The 21,008-nt window shown below is 35.1% G+C and overlaps 1 long non-coding RNA gene across 1 annotated transcript; it reads left to right on the forward strand.

The window, feature by feature from the left end:
- Positions 1–1,729: 1,729 nt before the first annotated feature.
- LOC115986329 lies at positions 1,730–15,759 on the forward strand. The gene is made up of 5 exons (XR_004090682.1): positions 1,730–1,739; positions 8,974–8,977; positions 9,785–9,797; positions 10,780–10,785; positions 15,226–15,759. It is a non-coding gene; the product is annotated as an uncharacterized LOC115986329 (long non-coding RNA).
- Positions 15,760–21,008: the final 5,249 nt, after the last annotated feature.

Below are 21,008 nucleotides of genomic sequence, written 5' to 3' on the forward strand. Positions count from 1 at the left end.
ACCTGTCATCTCACACTTGTGTCATTAAAAAGTTCTAAATTGTAGTTGGCAAAGTGGTTTATAAATTGGGGATCGCTATAAATTTTTTTTGTGGTTCTAGCTTTAATGCATTGTTTTTCACTGCATCTAAGGTTCACGAATGGCATTACGGTATGGGGCTATTTGATTAGGTCTATAGTTAGCTTAGATTTTGGACTACCGAAACATCCAATTAGAATCAAACTCATTGTTGGTATTACAATGGCTACTCAGTTAAAGCTTGCATTGCCCTCTCTTTATTGACAAATTTATTATGGATTGGAGACCATCGACGTCCTCAATTGGTCACGTCTATTGATAAGCTAATAACCTTTTAATTTTTGGATGAATATTTAAGAACAAAATGGCCTTATGCCCTTTTCACCCAAATTATATAGTCTTATGCCCCCCTTCCCAAACTAATTAGGGAAATGACCATTTTTTGAGAAAATCGGGTTAAAATAAAATAATAATACATTCTGGAGCCCTATAGTGAAGTTTTAAAGGACCTATAGTGACGTTTTAAGGACCTACAGTGACGTTTTGTAACTCGAGCTCCATGAAATCTTTCATGGAGCTCGAGTTACAAAACGTCACTATAGGACTTAACTCAATTTTGAGAACGTCGAGTTTCAAAAGAGGGGTATTTCCCTAATTAGTTTGTGAAAGAGGGCATAAGACTATATAATTTGGGTAAAAATGGCATAAGGCAATTTTGTCCAAATATCTAATGAGTAACAACTATGTAGACATTCTTATTGTGGAAGGCGATGACCAACTAGAAAGGAATTAGAGTGTAACCAAGGACATTTACAAAATTTTAGCCTCATCGTTTAGTAATTTTTTTTTATTGGTTTAAATATGTAATGTAATCAAGAATATTTAAGAAATTAGAGGGTGACACCAACACATCCCATTTTATAGTAGTGTAGTCTCATCAAGGATAAGGCCGTGGATTCAAGACCCACTTTGGTCAATTATAACTTACCAATAAAAATAATAGCATAGATGTTTGTTCCTTTCCTGATGCTTAAAATGATGGTTCTTGGGCTTCCTGTCAATCAGAAACAAGAACAAAACCAATATACAAAATTAACATCAAGAAAGTTCACAGTAAAGTTGTTGACATTTAGTAGTCCCATTTATAAATGAAGTAGAATACCAGAGATAGCATTTTCCAAAACTTCAAGTGTGGAAAACGCCCTGAAATTTCAGCATGGTGGAAAACAAAAATTTGTTGCTGAATATGACGCTACATTCTTTAAGCAGGATAATGAGTCACTTCAATTAATGAGTCACTTCAATTCCAATAGAAGTCCTGGATATTGATTTCTTGAAATTTAAAAGATGTTTTCCCATTTAACAAGTAACACCATGTTAGAAAAATACAATGGAGTGAATAAGAAATCGACTCTTAATGTGTCCACTTGAACATGATTTGAAGTGGTGAGAATCCTTAAGTCTCACGTAAGAAATGATAAAGAATATGAGTTTTGGGTTCAATATTGGGTTGGGTTTTAGGCATGTGTGGATTGGGCCCACTTATTCAATTAATAATAATATTTTATTATTTTATTTTTTGAGTCAGTAAGTCTGTATAAAGCAGTTATTTCTGAAACAGTGTATCTGTTCAGTAGCATATATTTTCATAGTCCCTCATTCATGAAAAACAAGTTTGGAGAAACTCTTCTAGAGAAAAAATATTTTGTGCATTCATTTGAGTCAAAGAGAGAGAAAGAGACATAGATTATTCGCAGAGCGTGGACCTTGTGTGCTTTTTCTCCGTGTTGTAGATCATTTTATTCTTGGAGAAAAAAGAAAATGTGGAGTAGAGACATGTATAGCCTATAGCATCTGAACCTTTGTGGCTTTGTACCTTATAGAGTAGAGTTAGACGAAAATGTAATAAGGATTCACAAGTTGTTTATGACTTTGAGACGGTCTATCATAAGTCACCATAATGTAAAGCTGAAGGTCATATAATCTAAAATAACATAGAAAATAGCTTCTTGGAATTGAACTACACAAAAACTATTATTGCATTTGTTGTACAAGTTTTATGGTCTAAACTGTTAATTGTTGATTCCTTTTGTATGGGCATTTTTTCATAGTTGTGTAGAAAAGTCTGTAAGGTTGAATTTATTCAATCATTTTGTTGGCTTTATTTTGTGCCAAATTTGCTTGTAATTCAGCATTTAGAAATCCTGTATTTAGGTGGGAATCATGTAAGGGTAGTGTGTAAGAGAGTGTAAAGAAAAGCTCAAGAGTGTGCAATTAAGAAGAGCCTTACAACTAGATCTCGCGACTGGCAAGTCGCTTGAATGGCACACGCGTGAAGCATGCAAGGGGAGCTGAAGGGTCATGCTAGCTGTTGTACTACAGGATAAAACCTCCAGTCTGGCAAGGCAGTTAGCTCTCAACTCAAACTCACGACTCGTTCTATTCGCAAGCTCGAGTTGCCAGAACACCCTGTTTGGTTGTAACTGACTCTTCGCATTCCATACACACCCTATTATAAATACCCTTATACCCACGAAATGTAGAGAGTTTTCCAGAGAGAATTTTGAGAGAGAAACCCTAGAGAAAAACAGGATTGACTCATTCACAATCTTCATCATTTGATTATCCAAATTCCTCTACTCTCACCCTCTACATTGATACATCCTTGAGAGATACATTAGCCAAATCCTTATCTCACCATATCCATATTTGTGAGAAAGTATTTTGGTGCTTGGGAAGCAGTTCAGAGAGGACCAATTCATTTTGGTTGATGCAATGGGCTATTATGGGATCCGGTAAGCTAGAGAAGACAAGGTTTCTACATAACCCTGTTGGAGCAAGAAGCTTGGAGGGCTTAGGTGCACTGAGTAGATTAGGCTTGGAGGGTCTTCTACTATTCATGTATCCCAACTTTATTCTCTATTGGATTATTGATTGCTTGGAGGGTGGCGGAGAGCTTTTACATCGAGGACTTTGGTTTCCTCTTCAATAACACATCGCTGTGTTGTCTTTGTGTTTGCATCTCTTTTCCCTTAATCTTTGCCTTTTAATTACTGTTGTGGTTGTGATTAATTTTGGTTTAGATTGTTTTACCAATTCTGTTTTAGCTTATTATCATATTCCGCACATACATTGTTTGATTATAAGTTTGTGTTGGTAATTTGTAAATTGGGGGTCTAAATGTTCATAGGTGTTTTGTACACTATTTGAACATTCAATTGGTATCAGAGCAAGTGCACTTGCTAAGGTTTAATTACCTAAGTGTGATCTTAGACCCCTTAGCCATGGATGAAGCTATGGAAAAGGCTATGCTGAATTGTGGTTTAAATGTTTGTTATAAGGACTCTATGAGTATGTTTGAAGGGTGTCCTAACAATGAACTCCTAGAGTTATTAAAAACAAAGAAACATGCTAGAATGTTTGTTCACATGTTGAAATATTTTGACAATGAGAATCACATCTTACACAATAGTCTATGTGAGTCTAATTCTTTGATTAAGAAGTATAAAAGAAGAAATAGAATATTGTGTGATAAGGTTGATAACCTGAAAAAGAAAATTCTTTCTAACAAGAGCATCGAAAATGAAGATAAGTTTTTATTTGAAGGTAAAGAGTGCTTGTCCCAAGCTTGCTTGTTTGTTCACACTTCTTTGAAAGGAATTTAATTCATGTTTATGATATCTTGATAGTGGCTGCTCCCGTCATATGACAGGAGATAAATCACTGTTTAAGTCACTCAAAGAGAAGGTTGGTGACTATGTGACATTTGATGATAGGAGTCATGCTCAAGTTCTCGGCAAAGGGACTGTTGAGATACCAGGATTACCTCTATTGAAGGATGTGTTATACATCAAAGGGCTGAAAGCAAACCTCTTAAACATCACTCAAATATATGATGAAGACTTTCTTGTTCAATTCTCAAAGAAGGGGTGCATAATCATTGATGAAGAAGGGATTCAAGTCTTGAGGGAAATCGGACTATTGACAATTGCTACGAAGTAGTTCCTACAGCACCAATTTCCTATAGAAGTGCTCATGTTGACATGTTGGAACTTTGGCATCACAGATTTGGGCATGCAAATTTCAAACAAGTAGCTAAAGTATCTAAACTTAAAACTGTTGAGGGACTTCCAAAGTTTGGGAAGGTAGAAAAGACAATTTGTGGTGCATGCCAAATGGGAAAGCAAACAAAGGCAAGTCATCACAAGGTGAATGTTATTGTTACCTCACGTTTTTTAGAGCTTCTTCATGTTGATTTAATGGGGCCTACAAGAACTGAAATTCTAGGAGGAAAGAGATACATTATGGTTATTGTTGATGATTTCTCAAGATACGCTTGGGTGGAATTTCTTAGAGAAAAATCAAAAGCATGTGAGAGATTGGAAATTCTATGCAAGAGACTACAAAATGAGAAAGGGGTTCCAATTGTCAAGATAAGGAGTGATCATTGCAAGGAGTTTGAGAATGCAAGATTTGAGTCATTTTGTGAGAGGAAAAATCGGGTTATTCAAGAAATGGCCAGAGTTATGCTACTCACCAAGCAAATTCCTTAAAAGTTTTGGGGAGAAGCTATGAACACCTTATGTCACATTAGTAATAGGATATTCTTTTGAGCAGGAACAAAGAAAACCGCCTATGAAATTTGGAATGGAAAGAAGCCAAAAGTGAAGTACTTCCAAGTGTTTGGAAGTAGGTGTTACATTCTAAATGATCGGGAAAACCTTGGAAAATTTGATGCAAAAAGTGATGAAGGCATCTTCCTTGGGTATTCTACTACTAGCTGGGCATATAAAGTATTCAACAAGAGAACAAAGACGGTAATGGAATCCATCAATGTAGAAACTGATGATGCTATAACAAAGGTAGAGATGGTTGATGATAAAAAAGGGCTAAGTTCCAAAGAGGCCACAACTGAGGTCGAAGCTCTTGATATTGAAGTTGAAGAACCTACACTAGAAAAGGAATCAACTCCCGTGAACACAAGAATGGAAACAAGATCAATGTCTAGAATATCAAGTCCTCTCACTCCTCCAGAAGTTCATCCTCCTATCTCCCGGAATGATGAAGTGTCCACATCAAAGAAGTCATCATCAAGAGTGATTAAAAACCATCCAGATAGTAACATCATTGGGTCTTTGGATAAAGGTCTTCACCTTAGAAAGGGAAACATACTTCTGGCCAATCATGTAATATACCATTGCTACCTTGCCTAATTTGAGCCGAAAAAGGTAGAAGAAACTCTTCAAGATGAAAATTGGGTTGAGTCAATGCATGATGAGTTGAATCAATTTGTGAGAAATGATGTATAGGAACTTGTTCCTAGGCCTGAAAATGTTCATGTCATTGGCACCAAATAGATCATCAAAAACAAAACTGATGAAGATGGAGAGATTATCCGAAATAAATCTCGGCTAGTGGCTCAAGGATACACTAAAGTAGAAGGAGTAGATTTTGATGAATCCTTTGCTCCCATGGCAAGACTTGAGTCTATTTGCATTCTTATGTCAATTGCATGAACTATGAACTTCAAACTCTATCAAATGGATGTGAAATGTGCATTTCTAAATAGCTACCTAAATGAAGAAGTGTTTGTTGAACAACCCAAAGGCTTCGAAGATCCTCACTTCCTGGACCATGTGCTGAGATTGAAGAAAGCTCTTTATGGCTTGAAACAAGCTCCTAGAGCTTGGTATGATCAGCTTACCCATTACCTCTTGGATAGAGGGTTCAAAAGAGGGTATGCTGGCCAGACTTCATTTGTCAAGAATAATGGGGATTACCTTCTCGTGGCTCAAGTATATGTTGATGACATAGTATTTGGAGCTACCATTGATACTCGAGCTATAGAGTTCTTCAAGGAGATGAAGAAAGAATTTGAGATAAGTATGGTGGGGGAGCTTACATTTTTCTTAGGCCTTCAAGTCAAACAAAAGAAGAAAGGCATATTCATTTCACAAGAAAAATATGCTAGAAATATTGTCAAGAAGTTTGGATTAGATTCCAAAAAGCATGTCTCTACTCACATGAGTTCATCTACAAAGCTAAATGTTGATTCTTCTGGGGAAGAAGTGAGTCCAACCTTGTATAGGAGTATCATTGGAAGTTTACTCTATCTTACGGCTAGAAGACCGGATATTGCTTTTAGTGTGGGTGTTTGTGCTCAATATCAAGCTACTCCAAAGGAATCCCACTTGACTACGGTGAAGCGAATCATACGATATGTCAATGGAACTCTAGATTATGGCTTGTGGTACTCAAAGGACTCTAATGCTTGCCTTGCAGGTTATTCAAATGCAAATTGGGCTGGAAGTGTGGATGATCGAAAGAGTACTTTAGGTGGCTGCTTCTATCTTGGAAACAATCTTGTCTCTTGGATGAGCATGAAACAAAATTTTGTGTCTCTCTCTACAGCTAAAGTAGAGTACATAGCTGCTAGAAGTTGTTGCACACAACTCCTCTGGATGAAAAAGCTACTTCATGACTATGGGATTCCTCAAGATACAATGTGTGTTTTCTTTGATAACACCAGTGTAATAAATCTCTCTAAGAATCTGATTCAGCATTCAAAGTCAAAACACCTAGAGATACATTACCACTTCATCCTGGATTTGGTGGAAGATAAAGTTGTATGTCTTGAATTCATACATACAGACAATCAAAAAGCAGACATCTTCACTAAGCCTCTCGATGGTCCATGGTTTGAATCACTCTGTAAAACCATCGGTGTTGGTACAATTCCTTGAATCTCATGTGTGTTGCATGCTTTACCTCTTTATCTTGATTTGATTTCTCTTTTGTAGGGCACACACCACTCTGTTGGCTATTTGTATAGCACGTTCTGTTTGTTTGTATTTATTTTCTTTGAATATTTTTACATTTGTTTTTTATCAATCTTTTCTTGCTTTTATGTCAAAAATCCAAAAACACATAAAAAATAGAAAATCCAAAAAGTTTGATCATTATTGTGTATTGTCACAAGCATATTTTGCCTTGTACCTTTGTACTAATGGCTTTGTGCATTTAAGAGTGTAGCTTGTTCTTTATGCACTCATATCATCGTGGGAAAACTCTTGACATCAATGTGACTATTGTAAATAGATCTTCAAACTTGTCATGAATGATTAGTCAATGGTTTTGTTGATCTTGAAACTTGCATAGACTTGTGCTTATATATCTTCCCACTTTTTTTTTCTGCTTAAAGAGCTCAATAAATGTAAATCTCAAAATGAAAAGAAATAATGAGCTGCAAAAGCCATCGCACATACTAGTATTTGACTAGGAAAAAGGGAAAACGACTTTTATGAAAAATATATGATGCCCAAAAAGCAAAAAGCTTGTTCATCAAATTAATATATCAAAAATTTCAGGCATCGATCTCAAAATGCGATGTATTCATTCAAAAAGATCAAATGAAATGATGTATATGGAGCCAAATGAAAAGCTTCAAAGTTATGTTATCAAGTTTATGTGGGAGGTCATATATGCATATTTCTATAATTGAGATTGATCATTTTTCCTCGTGCTAATTGTGTATGTCTTGGTTGAATTGATCATTGAAGGTTCACTTTAGACTAAGGACTATCTCATTTTTGGTTCCCACACACATCACATATGTCTATGTTCAATGAACATTTAATTAAATATGTTGCACATGCTCAATTATATGTTAATCAAACACAAAGATTTTTGAGTGTTTTAATTGTTTTTGGAAAGTATTTTTGTTTCTGAAAATTTTCAAAATTTCAAAAAAAATGTGCAACCTTGTTTTGGCAACTTGCCTTGCAGGTCAAGCCAATCACAAGCTTACACAGAAGGTTTTCGCGACTCACTGGCAGGTCAAAGTCCTAGTCGCGAAAAAGACTTAGAAAAATTTCAAAAAAATCTGGGTTTTTGGAATTTTCACGACTCATGTTGGCGACTTGTTCGTGAGTGGAAGCTCCAATCGCGAGGTTACTCAGATAGTTTCGCGGCTCCCTTCATGACTTCCTCGCGAGTGGACCTTCCAGTCGCAAAAAACACTTAGACAAATTTTTCAAATTTTGTCTCAGGGGTATTTGGCGACTTGTTCGCGACTCATTTTAGTCATGAAAATCGCATGTTTTTTGCTTTAAGGACAATTTTTTAAAAAACTTTTCAGTTTCCCTTGTTCATTTTGACTATTCATTGTCCTATCCGTTCATCTCTCTCATAAACTCACCGTGTTCTTTATCAAAAATCCTCAATTTTCATCATCATCTCTTCTTCAAACTTCAAGAAAAGGTGTGGGTTTTCCATTTTTCTCAAAGTATTTCACGTTTATAGCCTTTGATTTCTTGATTTTTTGAGTTTTTGTTGAGATTTGAAAATATGATGTTCGAATATGGTTTGGGTATTTTTGTTGAGTTTGTTGAATGGGTTTAGTTGATATTGATTCTATGATGCTTGTTTTACATGTTTTCATGTTTGCTTCTCATTTGTGAGTAGTATATCACGCTTGTACTGTGTTGTGCATATCTTGCCCATGGTAAAAAATCTCATCGGCATTTTATTGTGATTCTGTGGATTTCATAGTTTACATTGTGCCTAATTGTACCTGCACATTCATCACATTTGCACACTACATGCACCACTATTGCACATGCTTAAATATTGCATACTTGGTTCATTTACCATGATTGTGTAATATGTCTTTCTAATTACCAATGTGTGCTTATTTCATGGACTAACTTGGATCTAGTCAAGTTTATGTTTGTGTCTTGTGATTTTGCACTTGGTTCTTTGCTACGTGTATGTTCTTTTGCAGATGTCTCGCCGTTCCTCTCGAGGAAAAGAGCCTGTGATTGATGTTCCATCATCCCCTGTTTCAAAATGGACTCGACGTTCATCTCAAGATTCAAACAGTGAGAGATTCAGGACTTCCCTCAATTCATAGACATTCTTAAGCATTTTTGTAGAGGCTCCTACTGTGGTGGAAAGGGTTGTAAAATTTGATACCTTAGGGACAACATTTATTCCTAGGATCTTTGAAGCAAAAGATTCGGCTGATCTGTGCGGGAACTTCGAGGACCCGATTGATGAATTGGTGAAGGAGTTCTATTCAAATGCTAGATACACCAGAGTTGAGTTGAAGTGTTGGGTACGAGGAAAGGAGTTCAACATCAGTCCAGACTACATTGCAAAGGTTCTTCGAATTAATAGACCGACAAATATGGACCTCACTCCATATGATGATAGACAGCCTCAGGTACAAGACATTCCTCAAATTCTTGGGCCTAATCATGAGATTTCAAGCAAAGTACATCCATAGCAACTGCAAAGTTTGCACCAAAACTGAAGACTCTCACTTTGATCATGTTCTTCAACCTCTACCCATTGTCTAACACCGGTTTCATCAACCTTGGACGAGCACAATTCCTATGTGATCTCATCATCGGCATTCCAATTGACATTTGTGCTCACATTTTTCAGACCATTGGGAAAACAGTAGCTCGAAAGGCAGCCAAAACATTTCTTCCTTTTTGTAGTCTTCTCATGAAGATCATGGTTCTTGAAGGTGTTCGTCCACAAACCAATGGAAAAATACTTGATATCTCTTCAAGCAAGTAAGAGTCACTCTTTTAAAGCACCTAAGAGTGAATCTTTCCCTCATGCCACTCCATCCGGTCATGGCTCAGCTACACCTGTGCATACCGAGACTGCTTCTCCCATTACCCTTGAGCTACAAATGACTAGCACTTAGCATGAACAATCTAGCCATCAAGATGACAGGTTGGGTATCTTGTTTGAGAGTTTACATCTGCGTATTGCCAAATTTGAAAAGGTTCTCTACTCCACCAACAATCAAGTCCAGATATATCTCACGACCATTGAGACACAGCTAGATGCTATTCAGCAAAAATTAGAGGAAAGCCTTTAGCTATTCGTGCCAAAAAAGGGGAGAGCATATCGTAAGGGGAAGAGCAACACTAGAAGGGAAGTGGGCATAGTGACAAGGGGAGTTGTTTGCTCAAGAGGAGGAAGTTGATACATTTACACATGCATACTTTTGGATAGACTAACCTATGATTGGCTTGTCTAGTTTATAGTTATTTGTTTATAGTTTTTATATTGGTTTAAACTCATGGATGTTTTTACTGTGCTTTTGTTTGAAGCTTTTGGTACTTTGGTTTATATATTTAAGTTTATATTCAGTATATTGTGTTGGTACCCATGCTTTGTAGCTTAGTACTTGTTGTTAATGTTATGCATTTCTTTATATACATCACTCTTGTGCCCTTTGTTGGATTTTATATCCTTGATGCAATTACCTTATGTTGTTGTATTGGTTGAGTGTTGGACATGTAAATGATACTTTGCATTGAGCTTATTAGCTTGCATGTCTGGATGTTCATTCCTTGTGTGAATGATTATTGTGGTCACTATTTATAGTGATTGTTCATTTTTGGTCAAGCCATGCTTTATTGCTTTAAACTCTTTTGCTTGCTCCATATGCATTTCAAGTTTTTCGCTTACAATGAACATATTGTGTTGTTTTCAGGAAATACTTGTCTGTATGGTTCAAGAGCTTCACAGATTCTAGAGTTAAGTGTAAGTGATTTTGGTTCAACTGTTCCCAACTCACATGTTAAGTCTAGAGTTTGTTTTAGGATTTTGTCACGGAATAGCCAAAGGGGGAGATTGTAAGGTTGAATTTATTCAATCATTTTATTGGCTTTATTCCGTGCCAAATTTGCTTGTAATTTAGTATTTTGAAACCTTGTATTTAGGTGGGAATCATGTAAGGATAGTGTGTGAGAGAGTGTAAAGAAAAGCTTAAGAGTGTGCAATCAAGAAGAGCCTCACGATTGGCAAGTCACCAAAATGGCACACATGTGAAGCATGTAGGTGGAGCAGAAGGATCATGCCCGCTGTTGCACTACAGGACAAATCCTCCAGTCTGGTAAGGTAGTTAGCTTGTGGCTCAAACTCGCAACTAACTTGTGGCTCAAACTCGCAACTCGTTCCAGTCGCAAGCTCGAGTTGCTAGAACACCCTGTTTGGTTGTAACTGACTCTTCGCATTCCATACACACCCTACTATAAATACCCATATACCCACGAAATTTAGAGAGTTTTCTAGAGAGAATTTTGAGAGAGAAACCCTAGAGGAAAACAAAATTGACTCATCCACAATCTTCATCCATTGATTCTCCAAATTCCTCTACTCTCACCCTCTCTATTGATACATCCTTGAGAGGTACTTTAGCCAAATCCTTATCTCACCATATCCATATATGTGAGAAAGTATTTTGGTTCTTGGGAAGCAATTCAGAAGGGACTAGTTCATTTTGGTTGATGCAATGTGCTATTGCGGGATTCAGTAAGTTAGAGAAGACAAGGTTCGACGTAACCCTGTTGGAGCAAGAAGCTTGGAGGGCTTAGGTGCATTGGGTAGATTAAGCTTGGAGGGTCTTCTACTATTCATGTATCCCAACTTTATTCTCTAGTGGATTATTGACCGCTTAGAAGGCGGCGGAGAGGTTTTATGCTGAAAACTTCAGTTTTCTCTTCGATAACACATCGCTGTGTTGTCTTTGTGTTTGCATCTCTCTTCCCTTAATCTTTGCCTTTTAATTACTGCTGTGGTTGTGATTAATTTTGGTTTAGATTGTTTTACCAATTCTGTTTTAGCTTATTATCATATTCCGCACATACATCGTTTGATTGTAAGTTTGGGATGGTAATTTGTAAATTGAGGGTCTAAACGTTCATAGGAGTTTTATACACTATTTGAACATTCAAGGTCTATAGTCCATATGTTCAATATGTTGTTTGTATATGCATAAAATTGATAGAAGAGAGTTCGTTTGCTCCCTTAAATATTCCAAAAAAATGTTTGAACCAATATTTTCATCATTTAAGAAGTATAAGGTAAAAAGTCTTATAAAAAGCTTCCCATCCTTATTGGAAGTTACCTTATCTTCTATATGAATCTACCATATCCTAACTAGAAATTGTGTCTAAAGTTATGTTAAGTAGAAAACAAGTTAGAATGTATCAATTAATATGCTTTAGCATTGAATCTACCTTTCCATCTAAACATGAGGTCCTCTCTCTTAAATTCTTTACATTCTGTCATACTTTGTTGTGAGCTCTAAGGATTTGCAATTTTCTGTTGAGGTCATGGAAACTGTGTTTCTTTATTGAAAACTATTTTGTATATTAACTTTTATATGAATCCATCAATGATATCTTAATGAGAAATTGTGTCCCAAGCATTGTTTATGTAAAAGTGCAAACTAGTAGTACCAAAAACAATATCAACATTACTTTCTCCTTTTATTCTTAGATCAATGATTGTGTTTTGATCCTTAGCCAGATTAAAATTTGATTAATGTGTACAACGTTATATATTTAATCTATCAAGGGCATACCTTACATATTTGTTTGAGTATCTATTCTCATGGCCTTTTTGATATGTTGCTAATCCCCTGTAATAGTTGATATTGGCATGAGTGATAGATGTTAGGATTGGGTTGCTTGTCCTTGACCACATGCACTAAACTACCAGACTTGCTTCAAAATTGTACATATCAGTTATGCAATTTTAGAAGTGTAAATATTAAATAAAATTTACACACTGAACAAATAAAAGGTATGGAAAATGAAAATTACCATTATGCACGGTAATTTTAATAGACATATTTAACATTGCAATAAACTTTACCTTTATTTAGGTTGAGTTTGATTACAAATGGGTTTCATTGATTTTTGCAAATAAGCTTTGACTTCAAGGAAGAAACTTTCTATTAATAAAGCAATCCAATACGGTAAGTGTTCTGATTTTTTTGTTACATTTGATAATAATATATATATATATATATATATAACCGAAATTTTTGAAACTCTCACAATTTTCCACATCAGCATAATATTAAAAAAAATATTAAAAAAATAATAATAATAAAAAAATTTTAAAACTCAAACCGGATATAAAACTTTTCTAAAACTCAAACCCGTTTCTCTGCCTTCTCTTTCATGATGCTGTACCTTTTCTTTCACCAAAACTCTTTCACGATGCTCTGGCCTTTTCTTTCAACAAACACCAAAATGCACGCCCTTCCTTCCTCGAAGATTCTGGCACTTTACCCTTAATTTTTAAAAAAAATTGGCAATATGCCCCTGTTTACAAACTATATAGGGGCGTGCCCCTGTTTTGGTACTCGATTACCCTAAAATCGAGTTCAATTAAATACTCGATTCATAGAAAATCGAGTTATGCCTGATCAAACTTTTTAAAAAAAAAAAAAAAAAAAATTTGCATGAAACTTGACTTTCAGGAAATCGAGTCCCATGCAAAAAAAATTTTATAAGTGTGATCGCCTCATATTTAGGGAGCCCTATAGTGGCGTTTTTAACTCCTATAGTGACATTTTAAAGTTCTATAACGGCGTTTTCATGCAAATTTTTTTATGAGTGTGATTTCTCCCATATTGAGGGAGCCCTATAATGGCATTTTTAAGCCATATAGTGACGTTTTAAAGCCTTATAACGGCGTTTTCCCGAAAAAAAAATTTTAGTGTCACCATACTAGGTTCAGGGAGCCCTATAGTGGCGTTTTTAAGCCCTATAGTGACGTTTTAAAGCTTTATAGCAGCGTTTTTGAACTCAACTTCCCTAAAATCGAGTTCCATGCATTTTTTTTTATTTTTTTATTTTTTTAAATTTTATTGGTCATAACTCGATTTTCTACACATCGAGTAGTTCATTGAAACTCGATTTTAAGGTAATCGAGTTTCGAAACAGGGGCATATTGCTAAATTTTAAAAAAAATTAAGGGCAAAAGGCTAGAATTCCCTTCCTTCCTCTACGAACTCCTTCTCTACACGATCCTCCTCCATCAAACCCACGGCAAACCGACATCAAATCATCTAAAGACAACTACCCACCATACCCACATATTCTTCAATCAAAACCCACCATACCCACATATTAACAGAGATCTCCTTCCTCAGACCCTATTGCTCCTGTTCCCCTTCTCCTTTCCCATTCCACCCACAACCACCAGAACTCAACAGACAGCAGTAGCACCACCACCACCACCCCCACCCACAACAACTGCAACCAACAAACCACCATAATCAGACCATATCAAACCCACAACCCAAAAGCAAAAAATGATTTTGAGGATCTGCGATTTTGGGGATGTAAACCACCATAATCAGAGCATATCAAACCCATAATCCAAAAGCAAAAAACGATTTTGAAGATCTGTGATTTGGGGATGTAAACTAATCTGAAATAACAACTCATATGGTGTTCTTTTGGGCATGTAGTTTGTTAAGATAAAGTTTGTCAAAGAAGAAGATGATGAAGAAGAGCAAGAGCAAGCCGTAATCTAATCCAGTCATGGGTAACTTCTTCAAACTCTTCTTCTGCTTCGTCTTCATATTTTATTATAACTAAATATCAATTAATTATCCTACTTGTCTCTGAAATTTTAGATGGTGGTTGTGCTTTTAATTGTGGCAATTAAAATGGTTGTGCTTGTGAGGTGTTTGATGCTAGGTCTTAGTGGGATTCTGCATATGGGGAGCAATTGAACCCTTGAGCTAAGGAAGTTTAATTGTTGTTTCTTGCGGTTACTATGCTTATTATGTCTATTCCTATTGATGGCATTGCAATTTGTATCTCATACACATGTGAGACTTGGCTTGATTATGGAAAATCTTATGAGATACCCTTGAGCTATGGAAAATCTTACGGTTGCTCTGCTTCTCCTGTTTTGAGATATGGTATCGACCAGGTATTTACATATTATATACACGTTTTTTCACTCATGCCCTCCTAGAAAAGATTTTCCATAGCTCAAGGGTATCTCATACAAATTGCAATTTGTATCTTAGTGAGGGTATCTCATACATATTATATCCTGTTGATGGCATTGCAATTTGTATCTCATACACATGTGAGACTTGGCTTGATTATACACTATTTGAAAGTAAAAAGAGTCTCTACTTATCTCTCAACATCCTAACCACCATTATCTCAATTGAAAACAGGGCAGCCAAGTAGGTGAATTTACAGGACAAGTCTGGAACTTTGGTAGAAGAAAGGGTGGTGAAAATGGATTATCTATGTCGTTGATTTTTTAAAAAGTTTGTTTAATGATTTATATATGCTTTATAATTGTTCATAAGTCACAGTTAAGAAAATTTTAGCTTCACTACTATCACCTTTCATAATCGAGCTTATTTTTCTTGAAATCTCATTTGGGTTGCTTTAAATGTTGATTCTTTATGCGTCTGATATAGTGATTTCTTATGCATGTGTCTATGAGGAAAGCTACTTTAAAAATTGAGCTATGGTGGTCTTTATTTCTTATTTAATTATTTTGAAGTTGATTCTCATATTGGTTGTCCATAACTATCCTAAATTGTATTTGGGTAGAGCTTTGGATTATGGTCCTTTTGCCTATGGTAGGTGTAAAGCAATTTTTTTTTCCCTTAAGAAAAGAGAGAAGAAGTTGACAGAATTGCCTGTTAATGATACTTTCTGAGTTTAAAGAACAAGTTTTGTTTAGTAATGGTGTTTCCACATTTCGTTATTTGTTATATATGAAAATAACACCAATATGTTGTGGTTATCACACTTTCTTAGATACTATAAATCTTCTTCTATTCTCAAAGCCCCTAACTTGGGTAAAGCAGCTATTTTCTAGGAACTATTTCAAGGCAAAGCAAAAGGGTTTGACATGGAGAAGGCTTTATTGGCAAAGTCTATTCATGATTTTGAAAAAGAAATATCTATGGTATCTTAGCACAAGAGACATGGTTGGGAATGTGAGCAAGCAAAGAAGATTTATAAAACTCAATGTTTTATGTTGAATAAATATATGATGTACTATATAATGTAGATTTGTTGTATTATGTTCTTTCTCTACTCTTTTTGATTCATAGCAAAAGAATTTGACATTGGTAACTGTATTCTATTTATTTATTATGAAAATAAGATTGCAATCATTATTGCAATTTTTTTATTTGTTTATTGATAGTATATATGTAACTATGAAAATAACTTCATTGCCAATGGACCTATGGTAGTGGTATTAATCTTTTCGGCATGTATGTATTTTTATGGAGATGATAATTACAATATTGTTTTTTTTTTTTGTCAATCCCGTGCATCGCACGGGTTAGCGACTAGTAATTATGTATTCTTATCATATGGAGGATTCAAGATATTGAGATAAAGAAAAATTCAATTCAATAGTTTGGTTTTGTTTGACAACATACATATATTTAGCCTTTTCTTTTATTTTAGGGCTATATAATTAGATTATAAATTAAATTTCAAGTTTTATAGTGTAAGTGCTATTCAAGGAAATTATTAATTGATGCATATTTTAAAAGAAAAGGCATATATCCAATATTTAGAGGTAATTGTTCAATCCTTCATCTCAAATGCTGAAACTTCTAAGTGTTGAATGTCCTAAAAAGTCTCAAAGATGTGAACCTAAAATACATATATTATTTTCACAAACGGTGATCTTCAAGTACAACGATCGATACAGGGATATATTTGATCGATGTGGGAATATGCCCTATATAAACTCAATGAAATCCGTGGAGAGATCTCAAAGCTAAGCCATATCAATATAGAAGTGAGAACTAAAAAGGCTCCAGAAATGAAAAGCATCTTTGTATTTTTTTTCGTCTTGATATTTTTTTATTGCTTAACAACTTTATTAAATTTATCTCGCATCTCCGAAAAAGAATTCTTGGTTTCACCACTAATTATATATAAGTATATTACGACCAAACACCCTTAATGCAATAGTTACTCTATAAGTATAAGTATCCGTGAGGAGTTGAGGACAAGAGTCAGGGTTCAAGTCTCCAAGAAGAAACTTTACACACATATACACTTGAATTAAATTAGAGTAGAATTTATATCTTATATAAAAAAAAAAATAAAAAAAAAAAAAAAAAATTATATAAGTATATTTGAACTTTTCTTGAATGAAATCACTTATTTTCATTCATTTTCAACTCATCTTCTTACCTTCAAGTAAAAAAATTATACGTAATTTTTATTTAACTATCTCATGTATTGTACGAATTAATGACTAATATATTATATTATATACATATAAAACCGAAGTATTATTGACTTTTTGTTAACCTCTCTTTATTATGCCATGTGGACTTCTGTAGAAAATAACATGCGTCATAAAAGCCAACTGACTAAACTAAACTACCAACTCAACATTCTGGCTCTTGGGTAGTTACAAATTTTGCACTTATCATATTCCATCCCACCAAAACAGAAAAAAGAAACACTTCAGGCTTATCTCTTTCTTCTATCACTCTCTTTCTAAACCAAAAAGAATCCAGGGCCCGCTGTCTCACCATCTCATAGCAAGAAAGCTAATCATCATTCAAATTTTTTGTTTACTGACTAAAAGCAAATATAAAACAAACAAAAAATGAGATACCCCTTCACAACCACTCGTCTTCAGATCTCCTCCACCAAAGACGTGGTCCACGTCCACCATGTCATTGTCACGAAACCTTGTGGCTTGGGATGGAGCTGCCGTGTGACTCCAACAAACACTGCCTCCATTGATCTCTTCAGATCCACTATAGATGGGTTGGATTTACTGTCTGAATTTTTTTCCCCTCATTTTCTTGAATTATAATTTCGTTATGGAGATTTTTTTGGTTTTAGTTATGGGATTCAGAGGCCCAATAACTTGAAATTATGACTCCTGGTGCTTACATAATCCCCTACTTGAAACAGCAATGGCATGGCACAAGTCATAGGTACTCTATAAATCACAAATATTTGTTGCAGGTTATGCGTCAAAAGCATTGGTGAGACAGAGAGACAGAGAGAAGGGTGGGGTAAGAAACTCAATAGTACACATACATTGTAGGATCCCTGCAGTGAAATTAGCATCACAGCCAATTCAGAGCATTGACTCCAACAAATAAGAAAATCAAGGTATATGAGGTTATCGCATTAGAGCAATGAACTAAACGCAAAATATGTATATAGTTTCAGATTCACTTCTATCATATGAATGTAAATACTTTGGAATATTTGAAGTGTAGAATTGGCTCAAATTCTTGGGCAATACCCTAAAATAGCAACAGTGAAGCAATGCTGTCAATGAAAGCACATCTAAGTTCAAAACAGGGAGAGAAGAATTAGCAAGAAACTAATGCTAGATTGCAATTAATTTCATGTTCTGAAAATGAGAGGAAACAAAAGTTTTTTCCCACTCAACCAAGCCCATATCAAAATTTTTGACTTGCACATCTATTATAATTGAGCATTATATAACACAATTATACAATCATGTCATTCCCTCATTTTCCAACGGAACCAAACCAATGGTTCAGAACCCAGAAAAGCAGTAGATCGAACATTAACAAAGCAAGAATAACAAGCACTGAAAATTTTGTCATCCGACATTATGTTTAAAGCAAAGAAGTGTTAATCTATAACATCTATCTCCATGTTACTTTTTTTTTTACTTCAATTTATGCCCTTAATTAAAATACCAGTCTTACAGTCCTCTCCAGATCAAATTTATTGAAATTCAATATCAAAGCCATAGAGTGAAATAACCTATACACAGACGGGCATAACCTTAGCCCAAATGCATTGTATACGCATTAAGGAGCTATTGGATCTCAGATTTCACACTCATTAGATAAAGTAAATCAAAAAAATCCTCCACCTATTCCGCTTATGTAAATTGTAAAATAAGCTTTCCCATTGTAAACCCAATTAGCTGAAATTCAAAACCTTACATCTGTGAAGAAACCATCAATCAAAAATATTTAGGAACATTGAATCTCTAAAAAGTTGTTCCTTATCATTCTTTTTCTTTTTTTTTTTCTTCAATAACCAAACAGACTCAAGCCTATTAATTACAAAAAAAACTTCATTTAATTACATAAGAAAATGTCAGAAATAAAAAATAAACAAAAATCCAAATCCCAAATCTCAACACATACGTTTTCAAAGCAAAGAAAGGAGCCGTCTTTGAAGGAAAAATTGGAAATCTTACCATAGTAACTAAAACTTTGGGTTGGGTTGCTTCAAGTACACCTTCTCCAACAGCAATTTAGATAATAAAGCTTCTAAAAGAAACCCATCTCTCTGTCTCAAGCACACCCATCTAAAAGAAACCCACCCACTCTCTGCTCCCATCATCTTCCCAAACCAACTCTCTCTCTCTCTCTCTCTCTCTCTCTCTACCATTCTTCTCGAAATGGCTTCAGAAGTTTTACTACAGTGAGAATGAAAAAAACTCCCTCTCTCTATGTAGCAAACAAATGGATCAAATTGAGTAAAAAAACCAAACTTCCCCCCCACTCCTGCCGTTTTACAGTTTGTTTGGCCGGAGGAATGGAAAAATAGAAGAATAGAAAATGGTGAAATGATGAAAAAATAGAATGATAGAAAAAATTTTAATTTCCCTCCTTGTTTGGTTGAGAGTGAAAAAAGTGAAGAGATGAAAAAAGTGAGTTTGTATAAATTTACTCATGTACCTTTATTAAAAACGATGCCCAATTTAAACAAAAAAAGTGAAAAACAACCTAAAAAAACACAAAAGAAAGCAAAAGAAAAAAAAAGGAAAAAAAAGGAAAAACAAAAAAAAAAAAGAGGAAAGAAAAGGCAAAGGAAGGAAAAAAGAAGAAGAAGAAGAAGAAGAAGAAAGGAGGCAACCTTAAGAGGAGGAAAAAAAAAGGCAACCTCTAAATAAATAAATAAAGCACCAACGTAGGAGGAAGGAAAAGAAACATCCGGGAAATAAATAAATAAATAAAGGTTGAAGAAGAGCAATGTACAGACAAAAACATGCGCAAGTGCATATGTGTATTTTTGTCCATTAAGCAACTTGTTGATGTTGGGCCCATGTGGCTTGTATTGCCAAGCTCAAGTCAACATAAGATGATAGAATTCCAATTGTAATAGGAATCTCATCTAGCCGACTTAACATTTGTATCCATATACATGTGATCAGGTGTGGCAAAGTTGATTAATAAGAGATGAATTCCAAAAAGACCTAGTGTCGTATAAGAAGAAAAATAAGAAGAGAAGTACTGTCGCATCAGAGAAAAAGAAAAGGTTGTGGGTTCTTCAGTCTTATGTTTTTCTTGTGAGAGAGAGAGAGAGAGAGAGAGAGAAAGAGCTTGGGTGTAATTGAGATTTGGGTTTCTTGAGAATATTCTTGTGCACTATTGTATTTTCCTATTTTTATAGTGAAATTTCTCCGTCATCACCATGGAGGTAGACAATTTGCCAAACCACGCAAATTCTTGTGTTCTTTATTTCTGCTTATTTACTGTTATTGATTTGAGTCCTGGGGTGTTATTTACACAACAAGTGGTATCAGAGCCAGTTCAGGATTCAATCATTTGAATACAATAAAGATGTCAAGCACAAAGTATGATGTAGAGAAGTTTTGTAGTAAGAGAAATTTTTCTCTTTGGCAAAGGCAGATGAAAGATCTCCTAATTCAACAAGGAGTTCATAAGGCCTTGCTTGGGAAGGAGAAGAAACCAGAAACGATGAAGGATGTAGAATGGGTACAGATGGATGAGAAAGCAGCTAGTGCTATTCGTCTCAACCTAGGTAATGAGGTCATTCACAAAATCCTAGAAGCAAAGACTGCAAAGGAGGTTTGGGAAAAACTAGAAGGTCTTTATATGAGAAAGAATCTGATGAACAAGTTGTACATGAAGAAGCAACTGTATGATTTGCATATGAAGGAGCTTTTTGATCTGTTGGAGCATCTCAACATGTTTAACATGTTGAACACCCAACTGTCAAGTTTTGGGGTGAATTAGGAGGACAAAGATAAAGCGTTACTCTTATTAGCGTCGCTTCCTACTTCTTTTGATCATCTAGTGACTATGTTGATGTACAGGAAAGAGACTATAGTACTCGAGGAGGTGACTAGTTCTCTCTTGTCACTTGTAAAAATGAAGCAAGATGGTGATGGATTTTAGGCTG

This window comes from Quercus lobata, chromosome 4, assembly GCF_001633185.2.
Source record: "Quercus lobata isolate SW786 chromosome 4, ValleyOak3.0 Primary Assembly, whole genome shotgun sequence".
NCBI classification, from domain to species: domain Eukaryota; kingdom Viridiplantae; phylum Streptophyta; class Magnoliopsida; order Fagales; family Fagaceae; genus Quercus; species Quercus lobata.